The sequence below is a fragment of the Balaenoptera acutorostrata genome, chromosome 5, assembly GCF_949987535.1.
Source record: "Balaenoptera acutorostrata chromosome 5, mBalAcu1.1, whole genome shotgun sequence".
In the NCBI taxonomy this organism is placed as follows: Eukaryota; Metazoa; Chordata; class Mammalia; order Artiodactyla; family Balaenopteridae; genus Balaenoptera; species Balaenoptera acutorostrata.
The window spans coordinates 127,472,177-127,489,700 of record NC_080068.1 but is presented as its reverse complement, the minus strand read 5'-3'; the positions used below and the strand labels follow the sequence as shown (position 1 = coordinate 127,489,700).

The following is a 17,524-nucleotide window of genomic DNA, read 5'->3' as shown; positions in this document are numbered from 1 at the left end:
CTTGTAACAAGTCTTCAAATAAGTTGATTACACTCAGAAAAGAATGTGAACTGTGCAGTTCATGGGTTCAGTGTTCTGTCCACATCCATTAAGCTGTTTGTTAATTATGCTATTCAGATCTTATATATCATTACTGATTTTCTGTTGGCTTCCTGTATTGATACTAAAAGAAGCATGGAGGCATGTTAAATCTGCATTATGATTGCAAATTTAAATCTCCTTATAGTTATGTAGCTATTCTTGTTTTGCATATTAAGGCATTTTACTATATATATTTTATATTTTATTTATTCCTCATTTTATGTTTATATATTTATAAGTACATATATATAATTTTATATATTCATCATGAATTAAACCTTTTCTAATTAAGATGTGACTCTCTTTATCCCAAATAATATATTTTCCTTAAAGTCTATTTTTGTCTGATACAAGTACAGGTAACCAGCATTCTTTGGTACTATCATGACAGATTTTTTCCCTATCCTTTCACCTTGTATTCTCTGTACCCTAATGTTTTAAAAGTCTTTTTGACACAACATTATATTTGAAAATGCATTCACTGATTTTTTTTTTTTTTATCATCATTGCTTCTTAACTGGAGCGTTTAGTCTATTTACATTTAGTATAACTACTCACATTCCTGTTTAAATCTCCTATCTAACTTTGTGTGTTGCTATTTTTCTCCAGTTTTATCTTTTTGTTTATTTCTGTGCTTCTTACCTGTTTTTAATTAATTAGATATTTCTTTCACTTTCTGCTACTACTTTGGGTGATATATGCTCTGTTTTGGCTATTTTCATTTTACTTCAAGAAATTGCAAAAATATTCTTCTCAAAGTCTTAAATAGTTCAGTGCCTTAAGGAAAAAGGACACTTCTTGAACAATACATTTTAAATGTATTAAATGTACATTTTTAAATACATTCATTTACTTCTCAATTTACCTCTTAATTTGGTGTTGCTTTTTAATTCTTTATTTAAATTTTAATCTTGCATAACATTTTTATTTTTAAAAAGGCAATAATGTATTTAACACAGTTTGTTGTGTTTTGATCTTTCCTCTATCACAAACATTCTATCCTGGATCTCTTGCATTCTGCCCGAAATATGTTTTTCTGAATTTCCTTTGGAATGGAAGCTGTTGGTAGAAACACTTTATAGTGCCCCATTCTTGAAATATTTTTTCTTTAAGAATAAAACTATAAATTCAAAATTAATGAGTCGTTTAGATATAAATTTTTTGTCATATGCCATTCTAGTGCAAATATGAAAAAAGGTATTTAAAGGAAATAAATAAGGGTATTTCTAATACTATACATTGATAGTTTAATTCACATGATTCAGAATCAGCACTATATTTATCAGCACAATTTAATTATATAGAAGTTTGACTTTCATTTTGCTGTCAATCTAATTATTTCTTTTTAATCTCTTGCTCAAGGTAATCTGTCACTTTTCACTGATTCTTCCTGAAATGCCTCTGTATTTTTGATGTTTTGCAGTTTTGCTTTGGTATATGTGTAGGTGTGAAATGTTTTTGTAATCATGCCTGGAAACTGAAGTCTTCATGATGCAAATCATTCTTTCATTATTTCTGAAAAATGTTCAGCCTTTATATTTGTATTTGCAGATATTACTCCTGGTTTCCTTCTCCTTGCTCTTCCTTCTGGAACTTTACTTAGACACATATTAGGACTTCTCACGATATCTTGTATATCTCAATTATCAGTTTAATATCTTCTCTTTTCTTTTCTCTATGCTTAATTTTGAATACTTTTTTCTGACTTGTCTTCCAGTTCACTAATTCTGTCTTTAGCTGTGTCTAACCTACTTTTAAATTCATCTATTTAATTATAAGTTTAATTACTGAATTCTTATACCTTAACATCTTGATGTGTTTTGAAGTTAGCTATCCCTTTCAGATATTTTCAAGCTTGTTTTTCATTCCTTTGAGCATGTTAAACATAGTTTTAGATGTTATTTAGATAGGTATCTGAAGATTCCAGTATCAGACATATTTAATCATGTTTATGCTTTCCATTTTTATTGCTAGTTTTAGGTCATAGTAAATTGTTTCCTTGTGTGAGTATTTACGTTTGAATAGGAACTGGCCTTTTTAAAAAAAATAAATTTATTTATTTATTTATTTTTGGCTGCATTGGGTCTTCATTGCTGTGCGTGGGCTTTCTCTAGTTGCAGCGAGTGGGGGCTACTCTTCGTTGCAGTGTGCGGGCTTCTCATTGTGGTGGCTTCTCCTGTTGCGGAACACGGGATCTAGGCATGCGGGCTTCAGTAGTTGTGGCATACAGGGTCAGTAGTTGTGGCTCGCAGGCTCTAGAGTGCAGGCTCAATTGTTGTGGTGCACAGGCTTAGTTGCTCCGCAACATGTGGGATCTTCCCAGACTAGAGACTGAACCCATGTCCCCTGCTTTGGCAGGTGGATTCTTAACCACTTTGCCACCAGGGAAGTCCCTGAACTGGTCATTTTAATTGGTAAATTATTTATGCTATTCCTTGAGGCTTGGGGTTGGTGTGCTCTTGTAAATAAGAGCTGAGTATGCTTCCATTAGGTTCTTGTGGGTTACTATTTGTCTGCAACAACTACTGTTTTCATTGAAGCTAAGATGGCAACAGCAAAAGAGCAATAACACTTTATGAATCACAAGGTAACACTGCCAAGTAAACCATAAAAAATGCTTTCTCATCACTTTGGAGTTTTATTTAAAGACAGTTTTACCCTCATTTAGATTGTTGTCATGTCATTCTTCTATATGTATGAGAAGGAAACTATAAGCAAAATAAATTGAACAAGGCAATCTTAGATCTTTTTCACATTGAAAATCCAGCTCAAAGTGGTATAGCATTTATTGAAAAAGTGTTCCATTTTGTCTGTGATTTTTTTCTAACCTTCTAACACTGCATGTTTGCTGTATAGTCAATGATAATTAAGTCACAATTGCTGCCAGGCCTTTAGCAGATATAATACACATCCTAACTGCTAAATATTAAAATAGGACCAAAAAAAAGTTGAATCTTAGAATAATTAAATATGGTGAATTTACAACTTGAGGGTTTTTTTCTGTACCTCCTCAGTAATGTGATTTTGAGTGCTGCCTTGGGGCTTCAACTTCTTAGGGATGGTTTCCCCCTTCTCCACACCTCAGTCTAATGATTGTCAAGGCAGTATTATTTTCAATATTTTGGAGAAGGCAGGGTGACTAGGTATATCTGCATAGATAACTAGTTATCTTAGGACTAGTTAACTTAGGACTTATGATTTAGGAGCTCCAGCTTTAATAAGAAAAATTTCCTATTAAACTCCACACCTTAAGAGAAGCCTGGGCTTTTTCTCTTAGCTCTCACACTTTACCACACCTTAAAAGTCAAAGCTCATATTTGTGAAGTTTGGCAAATGTCCTTAAGGCAAAAACTATTTCAATGTTGAGCTTACCTCTACGGGTTCTCATCTAGACTAGATATGGTAATTCCTAACTCTCATATCATGTCAGCTTTTTGATCTTTTAAGAAAATATTTTAAAATTTAGTAATTTTAGTCATTTTTAGTGGCAAATAATAGCCTGGCATATTACCAGAATAGGAAGTCTATCTTCCTTATTTCTTCAAATAGTTTCCTTTTTTCATTTGTTTTTTCTCCTTTGGGAAATCTTATTATTTGGTACTTATCCGTAAGTCAGGTCTCTTTAGCTTTTCTTGCTGTTTTCTGGGAAAATTCCTCAATCTGATGTCCCAACTCACTAATTCGGTCTTCAGGTATATCCAATCTACCACTGTTTAATCTTTTGTTCTCTTTATAGCAACTCAAAATTTTTCGTACTGACCAAATATTTGTACTTCACTCATTTTTAAATGAAATTTAATTCTTGTTTTATATTGACAATTACTGTCTATCCATTAATTGTCTATCTGTGCTGAGGAGGAATCAAAGGCCAGATCTCAGCATGTGAGTTTAAGGTAGGGGTTGACAAATTTTTTCTGTGAAAGAGAAGATAGTAAATATTTTAGGTTTTGAAAATCAGACAGTCTCTGTCATACCATTTAAACTTCCCCTTATAATGTGACAGCAGCTATAGATATTACAGAAATTGTTGGGTATGGCTGCGTTCCAATAAAAATTTATTTACAAAAACAGGAACCAGGCCCAATTTGGCCTGCAGGCTGTCATTTGCTGACCACTGTTTTAGAGCATAGGAGATAAGCCTTGTGCTGAAAACTCCACCAGATGACCATTGCTGATCATTCCCATTTGTAATCTTTTTTTTTACATATATATGTACACGTATATAGAGTCAGTATTTTGAATATGATTCAAAATTTCTGTCTGTTTTACAAACAGTGCATTTCTTTTCTTTTTACCATCTGACCTTTTGTAATCTTAAATTTTAAACTTTGAGGTATAGTATGATTGGGAAGTGACAATCTCCCTAAATTGTAATCCATGGTCTTAGGGATTTTTAGAGAGTAAGATGGAATATTCAATACCTAAGGGCAACTCTTCAGAATGCACTTATTTCATGTGAACACTGATGTCTTGGCTACTGCTGCCAGTTTCTGCAGTGAAGCAGGCAATAATAGCCTCAAGGCAACATACAGTAGAGGCAAAAAGTATTTTTTTCTAAACACTTATCTTTTCTAGTCTCTATAAAAATTTTCTGGCCCTTATTACTTGGTGCTTAGCTTTCTCCTTCCATTTTCCATATCCCCTTTTTATAATTTATATATATATATATATATAATTATACAATATATATGTTTGCCCATCTTTTTCTGGCCAGTGTTCAATTTCCAAAGATTGTGGAACCACCAGTGTATGTAAATAAATCTGAAACTACATCATGGAAACTAAAATCATATTTTTTAACATCACACTTATGGGAGAAACAAAATGAAGGGTTAGCTTTAAAATCCTTCATAATATACTACATGTGAATATGTGAGCAAACCCACTGGAATGGAAATTGCTTACACTAAATGTGAGAGTAAGTTTCTGAATACTGTGGCATTTGCCACAAACTAGTAATTACCTACCATAATTTGGAGAAACTGCTCGGTCCAACAACTGTTTGTGACAAGCTACTCTTTTGTTGAAATATGCATATCATAGGTTGGTTATATTTTAATCTTTATTAGGTATAGGTATACAATTTATCTCAAACAAAAATATATTAATATGGGTAATAGTTAATGGCTGCATTAATATTAAAATGACTCTGATGTTGAATTTCATGCTAGAATATAAAGAGAATTAAGAAAATAGGTACCTCTAATATATATATATTTGTCATGGAGAAGAGATAAGTGAAATGATATGATATTCACTCTAGGTTTACTAGACTTTTAACATGTGAAAACATTTGAAAATACAGAACAATTTGAACTGTAACTTCCATCAACAATGGGTGTATGGAGAATTAGAAGAGTCCTGCCAGAAGAGTTGATTCTAAGAAAACAAATAATTTTTTTTTTGCATTTTTGAATTTTATTTAATTTATATTTTTATACAGTAGGTTCTTATTAGTTATCCACTTTATACATATTGGTGTATATATGTCAATCTCAATCTCCCAATTCATCACACCACCACCACCCCACTGCCACTTTCCCCCCATGGTGTCCATACGTTTGTTCTCTACATCTGTGTCTCTATTTCTACCCTGCAAACTGGTTCATCTGTACCATTTTTCTAGGTTCCACATATATGCGTTAATATATGATATTTGTTTTTCTCTTTCTGACTTATTTCACTCTGTATGACAGTCTCTAGATCCATCCACGTCTCTACAAATGACCCAATTTCATTCCTTTTTATGGCTGAGTAATATTCCATTGTATATATGTACCACATCTTCTTTATCCATTCATCCGATGATGGACATTTAGGTTGCTTCCATGACCTGGCTATTGTAAATAGTGCTACAATGAACATTGGGGTGCATGTGTCTTTTTGAAATGTGGTTTTCTCTGGGTATATGCTCAGTAGTGGGATTGTTGGGTCATATGGTAATTCTATTTTTAGTTTTTTAAGGAACCTCCATACTCTTCTCCATAGTGGCTGTATCAATTTACATTCCCACCAACAGTGCAAGAGAGTTCTCTTTTCTCCACACCCTATCCAGAATTTTTTGTTTGTAGATTTTCTGATGATGCCCATTCTAACTGGTGTGAAGTGATACCTTACTGTAGTTTTGATTTGCATTTCTCTAATAATTAGTGATGTTGAACAGATTTTCATGTGCTTCTTGGCCATCTGTATGTGTTCTTTGGAGAAATGTCTATTTAGGTCTTCTGCCCATTTTTGGATTGGGTTGTTTGTTTTTTTAATATTGAGCTGCATGAGCTGTTTATATATTTTAGAGGTTAATACTTTGTGTGTTGATTCATTTGCAAACATTTTCTCCCATTCTGAGGGTTGTCTTTTCGTCTTGTTTGTAGTTTCCTTTGCTTTGCAAAAGCTTTTAAGTTTCATTAGGTCCCATTTGTTTATTTTCGTTTTTATTTCCATTACTCTAGGAGGTGGATCAAAAAAGATCTTGCTGTGATTTATGTCAAAGAGTGTTCTTCCTATGTTTTCCTCCAATAATTTTATAGTGTCCAGGCTTACATTTAGGTCTCTAATCCATTTGGAGTTTATTTTTGTGTATGGTGTTAGGGAGTGTTCTCATTTCATTCTTTTACAGATAGCTGTCCAGTTTTCCCAGCACCACTTATTGAAGAGGCTGTCTTTTCTCCATTGTATGTCCTTGCCTACTTTATCATAGATTAGTTGACCATAGGTTCATGGGTTTATCTCTGGGCTTTCTATCCGGTTCCATTGATCTATATTTCTGTTTTTGTGCCGGTACCATATTGTTTGATTACTGTAGCTTTGTAGTATAGTCTGAAGTCAGGGAGTCTGATTCCTCCAGCTCCATTTTTTTCCCTCAAGACTGCTTTGGCTATTTGGGGTCTTTTGTGTCTCCATACAAATTTTAAGATGATTTGTTCTAGCTCCGTAAAAAATGCCATTGGTAATTTGATAGGGATTGCATTGAATCTGTAGATTGCTTTGGGTAGTATACTCATTTTCACAATGTTGATTCTTCCCATCCAAGAACATGGTATATCTCTCCATCTGTTGGTATTATTTTTAATTTCTTTCATCAGTGTCTTATAGTTTTCTGCATACAGGTCTTTTGTCTCCCTAGGTAGGTTTATTCCTAGGTATTTTATTCTTTTTGTTGCAATGGTAAATGGGAATTTTTCCTTAATTTCTCTTTCAGATTTTTCACCATTAGTGTATAGGAATGCAAGAGATTTCTGTGCATTAATTTTGTATCCTGCAACTTTACCAAATTCATTGATTAGCTCTAGTAATTTTCTGGTGGCATCTTTAGGATTCTCTATGTACAGTATCATGTCATCCACAAACAGTGACAGTTTTACTTCTTCTTTTCCAATTTTTATTCCTTTTATTTCTTTTTCTCTGATTGCCATGGCTAGGACTTCCAAAACTATGTTGAATAATAGTGGCGAGAGTGGACAACCTTGTCTTGTTCCTGATTTTAGAGGAAAGGCTTTCAGTATTTCACCATTGAGAATGATATTTGCTGTGGGTCTGTCATATGTGGCCTTTATTTTGTTGAGGTAAGTTCCCTCTATGCCAACTTTCTGGAGAGTTTTTATCATAAATCAGTGTTGAATTTTGTCAAAAGCTTTTTCTGCATCTATTGAGATGATCATATGGTTTTTATTCTTCAATTTGTTAATATGGTGTATCACATTGATTCATTTGCATATATTGAAGAATCCTTGCATCCCTGGGATAAATCCCACTTGGTCATGGTGTATGATCCTTTTAATGTGTTGTTGGATTCTGTTCGCTACTGTTTTGCTGAGGATTTTTGCATCTATATTCATCAGTGATATTGGTCTGTAATTTTCTTTTTTTGTAATATCTTTGTATGGTTTTGGTATCAGGGTGATGGTGGCCTCATAGAATGAATTTGGGAGTGTTCCTTCCTCTGCAATTTTTTGGAAGAGTTTGAGAAGGATGGGTGTTAACTCTTCTCTAAATGTTTGATAGAATTCACCTGTGATGCTATCTGTTCCTGGACTTTTGTTTGTTGAAAGATTTTTAATCACAGTTTCAATTTCATTACTTGTGATTGGTCTGTTCATATTTTCTATTTCTTCCTGGTTCAGTCTTGGAAAGTTATAACTTTCAAAGAATTTCTTGAAAATTTCTTCCAGGTTCTCCATTTTATTGGCATAGAGTTGCTTGTAGTAGTCTCTTATGATGCTTTGTATTTCTGTGGTGTCTGTTGTAACTTCTCCTTTTTCATTTCTAACTTTATTGATTTGAGTTCTCTCCCTTTTTTTCTTGATGAGTCTGGCTAATGGTTTATCAATTTTGTTTATCTTCTCAAAGAACCAGCTTTTAGTTTTATTGATCTTTGCTATTGTTTTCTTAGTTTCTATTTCATTTATTTCTGCTTTGATCTTTATGATTTATTTCCTTCTGCTAACTTTGGGCATTGTTTGTTCTTCTTTCTCTAGTTCCTTTAGATGTAAGGTTAGATTGTTTATTTGAGATTTTTCTTGTTTCTTGAAGTAGGCTTGTATTGCTATAAACTTCCCTCTTAGAACCGCTTTTGCTGCATCCCATAGGTTTTGGATCATCGTGATTTCATTGTCATTTGTCTCTAGGTATTTTTTGAGTTCCTCTTTGATTTCTTCAGTGATCCCTTGGATATTTAGTAATGTATTCTTTAGTCTCCATGCGTTTGTGTTTTTTACAGTTTTTTCCCTGTAATTTATTTCTGATCTCATAGTATTGTGGTCGGAAAAGATGCTTGATATGATTTCAATTTTCTTAAATTTACTGAGGCTTGATTGTGACCCAAGATGTGATCTATCCTGGAGAATGTTCCATGCGCACTTGAGAAGAAAGTGTAATCTGTTGTTTTTGGATGGAATGTCCTATGAATATCAATTAAATCTATCTAGTCTATTGTGTCATTTAAAACTTGTGTTTCCTTATTAATTTTCTGTTTGGATGATCTGTCCATTGGTGCAAGTGAGGTGTTAAAGTCCCCCACTATTATTGTGTTACTGTCGATTTCCTCTTTTATAGCTGTTAACAGTTGCCTTATGTATTGAGGTGCTCCTATGTTGGGTGCATATATATTTATAATTGTTATATCTTCTTCTTGGATTGATCCCTTGATTGTTATGTAGTGTCCTTCCTTGTCTTTGTAACATTCTTTGTTTTAAGGTCTATTTTGTCTGATATGAAAATTGCTACTCCAGCTTTCTTTTGATTTCCATTTGCATGGGATATCTTTTTCCATACCCTCACTTTCAGTCTGTATGTGACCCTAGGTCTGAAGTGGGTCTCTTGTAGACAGCATATATATGGGTCTTGTTATTGTATCCATTCAGTGAGCCTGTGTCTTTTGGTTGGAACATTTAATCCACTTGTGTTTAAGGTAATTATAGATATGTATTTTCCTTTTACCATTTTCTTAATTGTTATATGTTTGTTTTTGTAGGTCATTTTCTTCTCTTATGTTTCCCACTTAGAGAAGTTCTTTTAACATTTGTTGTAGAGCTGTTTTGGTGGTGCTGAATTCTCTTAGCTTTTGCTTGTCTGTAAAGCTTTTGATTTCTCCCTCGAATCTGAATGAGATCCTTGCCGGGTAGAGTAATCTTGGTTGTAGGTTCTTCTCTTTCATCACTTTAAGTATATCATGCCACTCCCTGCTGGCTTGTACAGTTTCTGCTTAGAAATCAGTTGTTAACCTTATGGGAGCTCCCTTGTATATTATTTGTCATTTTTCCCTTGGTACTTTCAATAATTTTTCATTGTCTTTAATTTTTGTTAATTTGATTACTATGTGTCTCGGCGTGTTTCTCCTTGGGTTTATCCTGCCTGGGACTCTGTGCTTCCTGGCCTTGGGTGGCTATTTCCTTTCCCATGTTAGGGAATTTTTCGACTATAATCTCTTCAAATATTTTCTCGAGTCCTTCCTCTCTCTTTTCTCCCTCTGGGACCCCTATAATGTGAATGTTGTTGCATTTAATGTTGTCCCATAGGTCTCTTAAGCTGTCTTCATTTCTTTTCATTCTTTTTTCTTTATTCTGTTCTATGGCAGGGAATTCCACCACTCTGTCTTACAGGTCACTTATCCGTTCTTCTGCCTCAGTTTTTCTGCTATTGATTCCTTCTAGTGTATTTTTCATTTCAGTTATTGTATTGTTCATCTCTTTGTTTGTTCTTTAATTCTTCTAGGTGTTTGCTCTTTAATTCTTCTAGGTCTTTGTTAAACATTTCTTGCCTCTTCTCGATCTTTGCTTCCATTCTTTTTCCAAGGTCCTGGATCATCTTCACTATCATTATTGTGAATTCTTTTTCTGGAAGGTTTCCTGTCTCCACTTCATTTAGTTGTTTTTCTGGAGTTTTATCTTGTTCCTTCATCTGGTACATAGCCCTCTGCCTTTTCATATTGTCTCTCTGTGAATGTGGCTTTTGTTCCACAGGCTACAGGATTATAGTTCTTCTTGCTTCTGCTGTCTGCCCTCTGGTGGATGAGGCTATCTAAGAGGCTTGTGCAAGTTTCCTGATGGGAGGGACTGGTGGTGGGTAAAGCTGACTGTTGCTCTGGTGGGCAGAGCTCAGTAAAACTTTAATCTGCTTGTCTGCTGATGGGTGTGGCTGGATTCCCTCCCTGTTGGTTGTTTGGCCTGAGGCGACCCAACACTGGAGCCTACCCTGGCTCTTTGGTAGGGCTAATGGCAGACTCTGGGAGCGCTCATGCCTAGGAGTACTTCCCAGAACTTCTGCTGCCAATGTCTTTGTCCTCACAGTGAGCCACAGCCACCCCCTGCCTCTGCAGGAGACCCTCCAACACTGGCAGGTAGGTCTGGTTCAGTGTCCTATGGGGTCACTGCTCCTTCCCCTGGGTCCTGATGCACACACCACTTTGTGTGTGCCCTCAAAGAGTGGAGTCTCTGTTTCCCCCAGTCCTGTTGAAGTCTTGCAATCAAATTCCACTAGTCTTCAAAGTCTGATTCTCTAGGAATTTCTCCTCCCGTTGCCAGACTCCCAGGTTGGGAAGCCTGATGTGGGGCTCAGAACCTTCACTCCAGTGGGTGGACTTCTGTGGTATAAGTGTTCTCCAGTTTGTGAGTCACCCACCCAGCAGTTATGGGATTTGATTTTCTTTTGATTGTGCCCCTCCTACCGTCTCATTGTGGCTTCTCCTTTGTCTTTGGATGTGAGGTATCTTTTTTGGTGAGTTCCAGTGTCTTCCTGTCGATGATTGTTCAGCAGTTAGTTGTGATCCGGTGCTCTTGCAAAAGGGAGTCGAAAACAAATAATCTTGACCCACAGCTAACATTTTATCTTTTTTCTATTTTAACTTTATTTGAGATGATGAAATATAGACTACTATAAGATACCTTTATTTTGTGTTATTGCCTAATGAGCATTTCCTTGCCATTGTAATAATTTTTGGTAAATATTGTTTTATTGGATGGATACTATTTGTAATATGAATAGGCCAAAAATTATTAATTGTTCCTTCAATGTTGACCTTTAGGGTTTTTCCAGCTTATTTTGCTATTAAATGCATGCTTTGATAATTATCCCTCACTCCTCCAAATAAAATTTATTAAAAAGTAACTGTGTCAGGTGCTTTAAAAGCTACAGAGGGAAGACAATAGTGAATAAAACAGACACAGCTTCTGCCATGTTTAGTCAAATTGCAGAAATTTTTAAAAGAATTTAAACTGTTAAGGACCTTTATTACTTATTGCCAAGTCACCTTCCATAAATAATGTATCAATTTATAATTGAAACCAAAGTATATCAGAGTTCTCCTCCCAGCAAAACAAAGAAACAAATACATTTGAATATAACATGTCTTAAATCCTGGTCTATTTACGGGGGATTAAAAAGGTGTCTTCTTTCAACATGTATTTCTATTATATTTTTCACATATTAGCTATTTATTTTCCTTTTTTTAAAAGAAATTATTCATGTTTGTTGTCGATTTAATCAATTGGGGTCTCAGATCTATTTTTTTTGGTTGTTGCTGCTAATGTTAATCAATTTGTTCTCCTTTATAAACACCTACCTTTGTTTTAAATTTGTATTTCTTTCCTTTATCCAGCGACTATTTATAAAACTTTAATTCTAGTTTCCTCTTTCTGCTCTTCCTTCTACTTCTTTGTCCTAATTATGTTGTATCAATTGGCATAATGCCACCAGAGCAGGACAGATAAATAATTTTCTTTTCTCTGAATCTAGCATCATGTCTGAAATTCAGAAAGTATTCAACAGAAGTCTGCTCAATTTCATCCCAGATAGGATGCCTAAAATTTTTTAAATATATATAATTTTAAAAAGCAGTAATAAGTGTTTTGAACTCTACAGTCTAAAACATTGTTTTCTAAAATGTGGTAAATGATGGTACTCACAGATTTTTCCAGGGGGCTCAGAAGAAGGTACTGAAAAGAGTAAAAAACATGAGACATTTAAAAAAAAAAGAAAATCAAAACACTATGGTGAATGTTGTGGCTTGACATTCACCTTCCATTCAAACCTTCCAGCCTACCTCTAGTGTGCATTTCTAGAGGCTTTTCTTCAGACACCCTCTCATCCATGGTTCTTCATGCAATGATCCTCTATTTGAATGCAAGCACTTGGAATTTGTTAGGCAAACAAGGGCAGAGGCCGTCTTCATTTTACTTTAGCCCTTTCTCTGCCAGCCAGCACAGTCGTGGATGCAGTTCCACAGTGGTGTGCAAGTGTCCAGTCTATGTGTGTAGAGAACCAACAATTGTATCATTTGCTGTTGCCACAAATTCCTAACCCCTGAATCGCAGCTACTATGGTGTGTTGGTGAAGTTAATTATTCCAATGGTGACCTCCTGTTTTTCTACCTTGCTGATTGTGGCAGAAGTCACAGTGCCCACAGTGGGGCTTTTCTGTTTCTATCACCATGCCCCCAACAATTCTGAAAGCACCTAAATCCCTAAATGTTCTTCTTGAAACAGCTGGACTGCCTAACAGTTCCTGCAACTGGATGTTGACTGGTACAATCACAAGTGATAAAAATTATTCCACTTTCATTTCTCTTTCAAGTAAAGGAGAAATTCTATGGTTAGAATCAGAATGTTTGCCTCCTCTTTAACATCACATATCTTCCTTTTGGATAGAGAGTGTTCTAAGTGAATAGACACATATGACAAGCATAATTGATGGAGAGTTGATTAACATGGTACTGTTTGAACACAATATAGAGTCTCCTTAATTAAAGAAGATTAAAATCTAAAATGAGTCAGAAGTAGTGCGCACTATATAATTGGAATAAAGAAAAATCTCAGGACTTGGCATATACTAGAAGACAAAGGAAAAATAACAGAGGATCTCAGTAGTACTTAAGCATTTTGATATTTTATGGTACTCAAAGCCCTTATTAAAAGAAAGAGTGCATTATCTGTACTATTTAGTTGGAATATTCCAGATGTCTCTAGTCTTTATAAACATATCACAACATCTTAATCTTTGTTTATTTGAATTGCTCCTTGGTCATGTCTCTTTTTCATTCCATTCTTAATCACTGAGTCTGTGATTAAAAATGGCAAACATGTGTTTTGAGAGAAACTAAGCTGTGATTTCGGTTGTGGGTAGTAATTTCAGAGTGGCAGACATATTAACCCCTTCCTTTCCAGCCTACTCATGAACTTATAACAAGACTCAAGGTAATAGTAAACACAAAAGAAGCAAGCAAAGCATAGAAAAATGAACTACTTTTCAGTTCAAATACTTTGTATTGTTATACCAAGGAGAGGTTTCTGAAAGAACAAACAAAAGTGACAGTTTAATATTTACAAAACAATGTTCAGCTAAAATAAAACAGACAATCATAGATAGGATATTATTGTGGTTAAGACTCTTAATTTTTGCTCTTAAAGAAAGATCAGTTTTAGAATCTGACAATCACTGGATCCAATCCTACTGACTCTGCTTCTTCCTCTCTACAGGGTCAACTGTAAGTCATTTCAGCATTCCACAATTGACTTCTCCATTTGTAAAATGAGAGAAATCAGCTCACATGGTAACTGTAAGTTGATCATCATCTATCAGAGCAAGAGACATACCTCAATTTAATTAGAAAAAGTTCTAGATAAAAGTTAAATACTGTTAATCATACCTATACTGAGGGAAAATTGAAAATATAATTTTAATTTTCATGGAAAAGAAACAGTTTTATTCATTTCAAAACAGTTGCATTGTTATATGTATAGAATTTCAAGAATTATCATAAATTTCTAAAAACCTTGGAACAAAAAATAAAAATAATATAAAATAAATATATTGAAATATTTATGGGTAAAGTCAAATATTATAATATGGTTGTGTGAAAGACAATACTAATAGTGTGTTTATTTTTAAATGAATTTGAATAAGTTCAATGGAGTAGACTCAGACAGAACAATTTGTTCAAAAATTTAGTTCAAAGAAAACAATAACCCATATAAAGTTGAAACAGAGCCTATATAAGTAGTCATAGTAACACAAAGACAAATATTTCAGAAAATCTAAAAGTTTTGTTGGCTCCAAATTTTAAAAAATACATTTAAAGAAATTCCACTGTCATGTTAATACTTTTGGTAAAACCACATACGTCCTGAATTACTATACTGCAGCCAAAATACTACTCTGTAGTCCTATCACTAGGTTTTTTGGGGAGTCTATATATTGAATTTGAACCATATTTTATAAAAAATGTTTTGTTGCTTTTGAGTCAGGAGATTGGTAGTAAGAAGTTTACATCAATCATGTTAAGGCGATAGTCCAAACTCTTTCTGATCCCCAGTGGGTCTGTGACATGTTATTTTTTCTTTTTTAAAGAATTTTCTTTTAAAAAAATACTATGATTTGAAATAAGCATCTTTGCTTTGATAACTTGTGTTTCATCTTTGCCTGTTGAAAGGTGCATTATGATTACTGCCTCATTGAAGACTACTGCTTGCAAATGGTAAATTTGTCTCTCTTTTTCAGCCCTTTTTGATGATTGCATTTATCATATAATTTCATAACTCAAGACATTAAATTGATACTATTAAGAAGATTGAATAAGATGATCTAAATGCCATACCAATTCATTGCCAATTGTTTATTTCTTTAATAATTTTGGCAAAGGTTGCGATAATTTTGCTTGTTTGCAACGTTCTGTATTATTAATAGTTCAGTTTTGTTCTCAGTGAATTCTAATCCTTACAGCCCACCAGATATCTCTTAGAATTAAGTGCTTTCTTTTCTATCTGTCCTGGAGGTACATTGTGATTTTCAGATTGACTGATTGATTTAATGAATGATGATAGAGAGCTGTATCTTCCATGCTGGAAAATATTGAAAATAGAATCAATGAGATAATGTCTGTAAAGTACTAAGTGCAAGGAAGAGTTCAATAAATGTTAGCTATTTTTCCTATTCATGTGGCAAAATTCAACAGGAGTGCTCATTTAGAGCAAATGAATAAAATCAATTACAGGAGTTATGTTCAGTCTTTAAAAAGAACATGGTAAAACTCAGTGTATTAGTTATCTATTGCTGCTTAACAGTGATACTATAAACTTAGTGGCTTAAAACAGCACACATGTATTTCCTCACGGTTTTTCTGGGTCAGGAGTCTGGGCACAGTTTAGCTGAGTCCTCTGCTTCAGGGTCTTTCAAAGTTGCAATCAAGGTGTTGGCCAAGTGATGGCCATCGGAGGCTCAACTGGGGAGGAATCAGCTTCCTAACTCACAGTGTTATTGGCAGAATTCAGTTCCTTTCAGTTTGCCAGACTGAGGACCTCAGTTTCCTGCTTGCTCTGAGCTGGAGCCTACCCTCAGCTCCTTGCCACATGCTGTTCTCCACATGGCAGCTCACAACATGGCAGCTTGCATCTTCAAATCCCGCAAAAGAAAGAGTCTCTTAGCAAGATGAGTTACAATCTTTTGTAATATATACACATAATCTAGTACATCATGTCACCTTTGGCATATTCTGTTGGTTAGAAGCAATTCATAAGTCCCACCTACACTGGAGGGGAGGGTATCAGACAAGGCATGAATACCAGGAGCATGATGAGGGGGGCCACCTTAGAGTCTGCTGACCGCACTCCATGAGAACAAAAATTACAAAGTAGTGGCTATATTTCATGGTTTAAATTCATTAAAATCCTTCTTGCTGCCCTTACATTAGGAAAAATATTTTTTTCTAATTAAAACATTTGAGGAAAAAGAACTCTTTTTTAATTTTTAAGTATTATAGCACTGGAAGGAGATAATATCTTGGGTTTGCATAGCACTTTAGAGTTCACAGTATATTGATATTTATAACTATTATTATTTCAGACTAGAAAATGGACGGTAGAACTGATATTGATTTCAAGATTACAACACAGAGTTTAGGCTCCAAGTGAAGCCTTAATTACAGCATCCTGCCATGTATCTGTTGATGAATTCAATATGCGCCTCTCTTGATTTGGGCCATTCTTCTTAATAACTTTCTTAGTTAAAAATAATTCATATTGGATGGAATGGTGGGTAGGGGAGTGGGCAGAGACAGGCTTGCACTGTGGCCAGATAAGCTGTTGGGCCGGGAGAGTCAAGTGCAGAGAGCACTGTATTGAAGTCATCAAGATGAAGGGTGCCACAGGTCAACTAGAAAATGTATGCCAAGCATGAATTAAACTGGTGACACAGATCTTTTCATTTCTTTGTTTGAAATACATGTTATGAACCATTTTCTGGAGCATGTCTACAAGCACTGTGTGCAAAAGATCTGGTGGTCAAGAGAATATTTTCACGGGACCTACAAACCAGAACACCATGCACAGCTCGAAAATACAGCTGCCTTCTAATCTCAAATTGCTTCCCTCATAACTAAGACTGTATCTCCTGCCCCAGCAGTAAACAAATGGCACCCATGTTTCTTACAGACCCTTCTCTCTGGAATACTCTCTTCTTGAAGTATTCTCTTCTTGGTTGTAAAGCAGAAGTTACTTGGTGTCTATGAGTAGCCATCTTGTAGCTCTTCATTAATGTGGTTCAGAGTAGCATTCATATGGCAAAGACTTTATCAAGATGACACATTTAAGTCTATAGTGATTATCACTGATAATTCTCCAGATGGTGACTGTCCATAGGGGGTTGGATATTTCTATCTTTCACCCACTAGCTGATCCCAACTTAGGTCAACTAGATATTCAGAGAGCATTTGCAAAATGCAGGTGGAACCATAAACATAGTTGTTAAGTATTTATGTATCCATGGAGAGTTGAAACAGCAAGCCTCCTAAAACCAAAGGCTGCAGTACTGTATAAAAAGATAGTTAGCTTTATGAAAGAAAAATGCTCAACAGTATTAGAGTGTACACTGTGTGTTTGTTTGATAAACATAAATTAGAAGACCCTATGTAATTAGTTTTCCTCCATAAAATCCGTCTGTATGTGATGAACTCATATAG

At 34.8% G+C, this 17,524-nt stretch overlaps 1 pseudogene; it reads left to right on the top strand.

Annotated features, from left to right (window-relative positions):
- The window catches only part of LOC103015171 (AKT-interacting protein-like), a 23,078-nt pseudogene extending 5,554 nt beyond the window's left edge, over positions 1 to 17,524 (top strand).